Source organism: Oncorhynchus tshawytscha, linkage group LG08 (assembly GCF_018296145.1).
Source record: "Oncorhynchus tshawytscha isolate Ot180627B linkage group LG08, Otsh_v2.0, whole genome shotgun sequence".
NCBI lineage: Eukaryota > Metazoa > Chordata > Actinopteri > Salmoniformes > Salmonidae > Oncorhynchus > Oncorhynchus tshawytscha.
The window spans coordinates 13,925,117-13,932,298 of record NC_056436.1 but is presented as its reverse complement, the minus strand read 5'-3'; positions in this window follow the sequence as shown (position 1 = coordinate 13,932,298).

Sequence of the window (7,182 nt, the reverse complement as noted above, 5' to 3'; positions counted from 1 at the left end):
AGGCAAGTCAGAGTAATAATCCAACAACAAGCTGTTCTTTCAGCATGAATCACAACCCAAATAGCAAAGGTGTGATAGATGAAGGAACGAAAGTACTAAAACTGTTACTGGTGAAAATGGTAGAATGGTGAAATGTCTCACCACCAACCCAACTTATACACTGAGTGTACAAAATATTAAGAACACCTGCTATTTCCATGACATAGACAGACCAGGTGAATCGAGGTGAAAGCTATGATCCCTTATTGATGTCACTTGTTACATCTACTTCAATCAAATCAAATCAAATTTTATTGGTCACGTACACATGATTAGCAGATGTTAATGCGAGTGTAGCGAAATGCTTGTGCTTCTAGTTCCGACAATGCAGTAATATCTAACAAGTAGTCTAACAAATTCACAACAGCTAACTTACACACAAGTGTAAAGGAATGATTAAGAATATGTACATATAAATATATGGATGAGCGATGGCCGAACGGCATAGGCAAGATGGAGTAGATGGTATAGGGTACAGTATATACATATGAGATGAGTAGGGTATGTAAACATTATATAAAGTGGCATTGTTTAAGTGATTAGTGATACATTTATTCCATCCAATTATTAATTATTAAAGTGGCTAGAGATTTGAGTCAGTATGTTGGCAGCAGCCACTCAATGTTAGTGATGGCTGTTTAACAGTCTGATGGCCTTGAGAGAGAAGCTGTTTTTCAGTCTCTCGGTCCCAGCTTTGATGCAACTGTACTGACCTCACCTTCTGGATGATAGCAGGGTGAACAGGCAGTGGCTCGGGTGGTTGTTGTCCTTGATGATCTTTTTGGCCTTCCTGTAACATCGGGTGGTGTAGGTGTCCTGGAGGGCAGAGAGTTTGCCCCCGATGATGCGTTGTGCAGACCTCACTACCCTCTGGAGAGCCTTATGGTTGTGGGTGGAGCAGTTGCCGTACCAGGCGGTGATACAGCCCGACAGCATGCTCTCGATTGTGCATCTGTAAAAGTTTGTGAGTGTTTTTGGTGACAAGCCAAATTTCTTCAGCCTCCTGAGGTTGAAGAGGCGCTGTTGCGCCTTCTTCACAACGCTGTCTGTGTGGGTGGTCCAATTCAGTTTGTCCGTGATGTGACTGCCGAGGAACTTAAAACTTACTACCCTCTCCACTACTGTCCCGTCGATGTGGATAGGGGGTTGCTCCCTCTGCTCTTTCCTGAAGTCCACGATCATCTCCTTTGTTTTATTGACATTGAGTGTGAGGTTATTTTCCTGACACCACACTCTGAGGGCTCTCACCTTCTCCCTGTAGGCCGTCTCGTCGTTGTTGGTAATCAAGCCTACCACTGTTGTGTCGTCTGCAAACTTGATGATTGAGTTGGAGGCGTGCATGGCCACGCAGTCGTGAATGAACAGGGAGTACAGGAGAGGGCTGAGAAAGCACCCTTGTGGGGCCCCAGTGTTGAGGATCAGTGAGGTGGAGATGTTGTTTCCTACCCTCACACCCTGGGAGTGTCTCGTCAGAAAGTCCAGGACCCAGTTGCACAGGGCGGGGTCGAGACCCAGGGTGAGTTTGGAGGGTACTATGGTGTTAAATGCTGAGCTGTAGTCGATGAACAGCATTCTTACATAGGTATTCCTCTTGTCCAGATGGGTTAGGGCAGTGTGCAGTGTGGTTGCGATTGCATCGTCTGTGGACCTATTGGGGCGGTAAGCAAATTGGAGTGGGTCTAGGGTGTCAGGTAGGGTGGAGGTGATATGGTCCTTGACTCAAAGCACTTCATGATGATGGAAGTGAGTGCTATGGGGCGATAGTTGTTTAGCTCAGTTACCTTAGCTTTCTTGGGAACAGGAAAAATGGTGGCCCTCTTGAAGCATGTGGGAACAACAGACTGGGATAGGGATTGATTGAATATGTCCGTAAACACACCAGACAGCTGGTCTGCGCATGCTCTGAGGACGCAGCTAGGGATGCCTTCTGGGCCGGCAGCCTTGCGAGGGTTAACACGTTTAAACGTTTTACTCACGTTGGCTGTGGTGAAGGAGAGCCCGCAGGTTTTGGTAGCGGGCCGTGTCAGTGGCACTGTATTGTCCTCAAAGCGGGCAAAGAAGTTGTTTATTTTGTCTGGGAGCAAGACATCGGTGTCAGCAACGGGACTGGTTTTCATTTTGTAATCCGGGATTGACTGTAGACTCTGACACATACGTCTCGTGTCTGAGCCGTTGAATTGCGACTCTACTTTGTCTCTATACTGACGCTTAGCTTGTTTGATTAAATAATCATTTTTTAAGCCATGAGACAATTGAGACATGGATTGTGTATGTGTGCCATTCAGAGGGTGAATTGGCAAGACCAAATATTTAAGTGACTTTGAACATGGTATGGTAGTAGGTGCCAGGCGCACCGGTTTGTGTCAAGAGCTGCAACGCTGCTGAGTTTTTCATGCTCACCCGTTTCCTATGTGTATCAAGAATGGTCCACCACCCAAAGGACATCCAGCCAACTTAACACAACTGTGGGAAGCATTGGAGTCAACAAGGGCCAGCATCCCTGTGGAACCCTTTCAACACCTTGTAGAGTCCATGCCCTGACAGACTGAGGCTGTTCTGAGGGCAAAAGGGGATGCATGTAATTATTAGGAAGATGTTCCTAATGTTTTGTGCACTTAGTGTATACTGTAGACCCATACTGGATAATATACAGAAATGCAGATGAGTGTTCAAAGTGGAAATCTCATATAAGGCGTTTATATTGTGAGTAGAGTGAGGTGGTGTGTGGTGCAACACACATCTGTTTGGATTACTTGCTAAGAAGCCTACTGTTCTACCATCAATGTCTATTGCCATCCTATGTGCTATGGCATTGTTCTAGTGACAGAGCATCAGAGCCAACTGCGCTGTTGAGTAAGAAAGAGCTTGAGGCCCCCTGAACTCCACAACTCAGCAAGATTACAACAGAAGGTCGATTAAGGCTCAGAGGCTGTGCTTTTTAACTTAACTGTTTTATGGCAGGATATTTAAAAAAAAATCCCCTCAGTAAAACAGACATTAACAGGGAAAACACAATACCATTGAAAAGAAAGGACGTATATTTTCTTTCCTCCAGCGTCCCACAGAATTCTTTAAGATGGTAGCCGAGTCACGGAATTCACATAAAAGAAGTGGACCTGGCCAATTCTAAAGGTTCTGTAATAAACACACACACACACACACACACACACACACACACACACACACACACACACACACACACACACACACACACACACACACACACACACACACACACACACACACACACACACACACACACACACACACACACACACACACACACACACACACACACACCTTTTCCAGCATCTCTTGACTGCAAGATTATTTATTTTTGCTGTAAATCATTTTGGAGTTGTTAGTGAGGTTCATACAGTATGTGTTGCATGTCACTCAGAGTTTCATACAGTATGTGTTGCATGTCACACTGACTCTAAACATGAAGGCCAGAGTTGGATTTTTAAAACTTTTTCCACTTCACATGCATTAAATATAATGACTCAATTATGGGTACCATAATTTAGGCTTTTAGATATAATGTTGTCAGTTTTGTCCAAGGATTGGCTAGGAGAAAATAAACTGTATGGTCATTTTCCCTCTGTACAGTATGAAATTGCGGTGACAGCGTATGGAACAGATGTATTTAATGACTGCAACAGGTGCTAGCAGCTACCATGTCACTTAGACATCCTACTTAAAATTACAATGATGGTCCATTTCTGTACAGAGGCTGCATTTCCCAGGAGGAATAATAATTATCTCTCCATCTGGACTGAACATGCTTGGTGTTAAATCACACTTTTCACCGAACACTGACTACACCACTTCCGCAACCCGTTCAAACCTCATGTTAAACAATAAATAATTGAGTGTCTTGTGGAATGGCAACTCAGAAAGTGCTTTGCTTGAACTTGGAACTATGAGATATCTTTAACGTGTAAATTGTGTGTAAAGATAGACTGTCTTCAACAGTGATCCATTCATTCACTGTGGATTCTCCAGGCCCGCGTTGGAGGGAGGTGTGTGTGTGTGTGTGTGTGTGTGTGTGTGTGTGTGTGTGTGTGTGTGTGTGTGTGTGTGTGTGTGTGTGTGTGTGTGTGTGTGTGTGTGTGTGCGTGCGTGCGTGTGTGTGTGTGCGTGTGTGTTTGTGTGGTTTCGCAAAGCTTGTGTTGCAGGGATGGATGAGAGTAATGACAGTTACAGTCAAAACTGGACCAGGTTTCAGTAATTGAATATGCATGGCAGTTTCAGATATTCCCACACCTCTCATCCCACACCTCTCATCCCTCCGTTCCCTCCGTTCCCTCCCTCCGTTCCCTCCCTCCCTCCGTTCCCTCCCTCCCTCAGTTCCCTCCCTCCCTCCGTTCCCTCCCTCCCTCCCTCCGTTCCCTCCGTCCCTCCCTCCCTCCGTTCCCTCCCTCCCTCCCTCCGTTCCCTCCGTTCCCTCCCTCCCTCCCTCCGTTCCCTCCGTTCCCTCCCTCCCTCCCTCCCTCCGTTCCCTCCCTCCCTCCCTCCGTTCCCTCCGTTCCCTCCCTCCCTCCGTTCCCTCCCTCCCCCTCCGTTCCCTCCCTCCCTCCGTTCCCTCCCTCCCTCCCTCCCTCCCCCTCCCTCCCTCCCTCCGTTCCCTCCCTCCCTCCCTCCAGTAACAGGGCAGGCCTGGTGATGATTCTAGCTGTTAGATGCATCTAGATGGAGCACAACACTCTTCAGCAGATGTGTATAAATAGGGCCTGTTGTTATTGCTAATAAGGATGAAGTATAGAGAAGAGGACTGTCTCAGCTGCCATAAGCACTGTGTCAGGCAGCCAGCAGCACTCCTTAACTACTCCACTCTGATCGATTCATCACTGTGTCAGGCAGCCAGCAGCACTCCTTAACTACTCCACTCTGAGGGATTCATCACTGTGTCAGGCAGCCAGCAGCACTCCTTAACTACTCCACTCTGATCGATTCATCACTGTGTCAGGCAGCTAGCAGCACTCCTTAACTACTCCACTCTGAGGGATTCATCACTGTGTCAGGCAGCCAGCAGCACTCCTTAACTACTCCACTCTGATCGATTCATCACTGTGTCAGGCAGCCAGCAGCACTCCTTAACTACTCCACTCTGAGGGATTCATCACTGTGTCAGGCAGCCAGCAGCACTCCTTAACTACTCCACTCTGATCGATTCATCACTGTGTCAGGCAGCCAGCAGCACTCCTTAACTACTCCACTCTGAGGGATTCATCACTGTGTCAGGCAGCCAGCAGCACTCCTCTACTCCACTCTGATCGATTCATCACTGTGTCAGGCAGCCAGCAGCACTCCTTAACTACTCCACTCTGAGGGATTCATCACTGTGTCAGGCAGCCAGCAGCACTCCTCTACTCCACTCTGAGGGATTCATCACTGTGTCAGGCAGCCAGCAGCACTCCTTAACTACTCCACTCTGAGGGATTCATCACTGTGTCAGGCAGCCAGCAGCACTCCTTAACTACTCCACTCTGAGGGATTCCTCACTCTGTCAGGCAGCCAGCAGCACTCCTTAACTACTCCACTCTGAGGGATTCATCACTGTGTCAGGCAGCCAGCAGCACTCCTTAACTACTCCACTCTGAGGGATTCATCACTGTGTCAGGCAGCCAGCAGCACTCCTTAACTACTCCACTCTGAGGGATTCATGAAATGGTACAAGGAGGAAGTCTGGCTCCAGGATGCAGCAGCATGATGATGATTGGTTGGCTGTAAGACTTCCTGTCTTCACCAGACTATAGCCTGGCTGACACTAGTCAAACTACACCAGCCAAACTATACAAACTACACTCCAGACCTGGGGTCAAATAGGACAAGTTTTCCATCAACATGGTTAAGTAGCGGTTGATAAAAAAAAGCTTTGGCAAAAAAATGACCAACAGAATAGTCTCGCCCATCTGCCATTCCAGGCTCAATTCAAATGTTCAAAGTATTTTGAAAAGAAAACAGATACTATTTGAATCCTGTCAGGCTCCTGTAGGTTTTAATGAGGACCTCCTTATTAATAAGCAATTAAACCCTGGACTAGCAAAATAACATGATATTTAAACACATTTACATCCCTCTCTATATTCTGTAGTTAATATCATTATGTTGCAAACTAGGAATGTAGCTATTCAAACAGAAACTCTGCCCTGTGGTGGATTGTTCTGGACCAGATGGCCAAACCTGACATAGTGTACACCTCAGTGCGGACAGACAGACAGACAGAGCTCCCCTGAGAAGCTGAGGGGAGTCCCCTGCCCTCACACAGAGAGAACTCGGCTTGAGCCTGGCTACCTGACTTCATGTCTGGGAATATCCTGCGGATATGTGTGTCTGTGTCTGTGTGTGTGTCTGTGTCTGTGTGTGTGTCTGTGTGTCTGTGTCTGTGTCTGTGTGTCTGTGTCTGTGTGTCTGTGTCTGTGTCTGTGTCTGTGCGTCTAGGCTTGAAAATGGGGTATTAGTGTTCATTTATAACTAAAAACACTATGGCTGTAAATCATCAGAACCAGCCCAGCCCAGGCCATGAATACTAATACGGGATCATAACATTCACCTGGTCAGTTTATGCTCAGTTTGTCATGGAAAGAGTTCTTAATGTTTGGTAAACTCAGTGTATCTTTCTATTGTTGACAGACAGGAACGGATTCCTGTGGTAATGGAGCAGTGAATCGGCTGTGTGTATCTGTGTGTGTCTGTGTGTATTGTGACAACCACCCAACAAACAGCCCACAAGGCATTCATAAAAGCGTGTATTATAAATAAAGAGGCAGGGTTGGCCTTGTAGTGAACAGAGTTAGGATGGGTTGAGCTCAGCTCAGACAACAGGGTGGGGTCAGCCCAAGGTCATTATTATGACTGTGAGCTACAAGGTCTGTTGTATTGACTGCATGGTTTTACACCAATCATATCTACGGCTCTGGGTTACATGATACAGGCAAGCAAACAACTATTAATAAGTTAATCATGTTAATACCGATAACCGTTTTGCATAAGTACCCATTTTGAGTGTTTACTGTATGTGTTCATGTGTGTTCTTAAGTAGTTTAAAATATATGCCAGATTATGTCAACAGTAGAAGGAAAACCAATTCCATGACATGTGTTTATTATAAGAGGACTGTAGGAGAAAACCACATGGGTT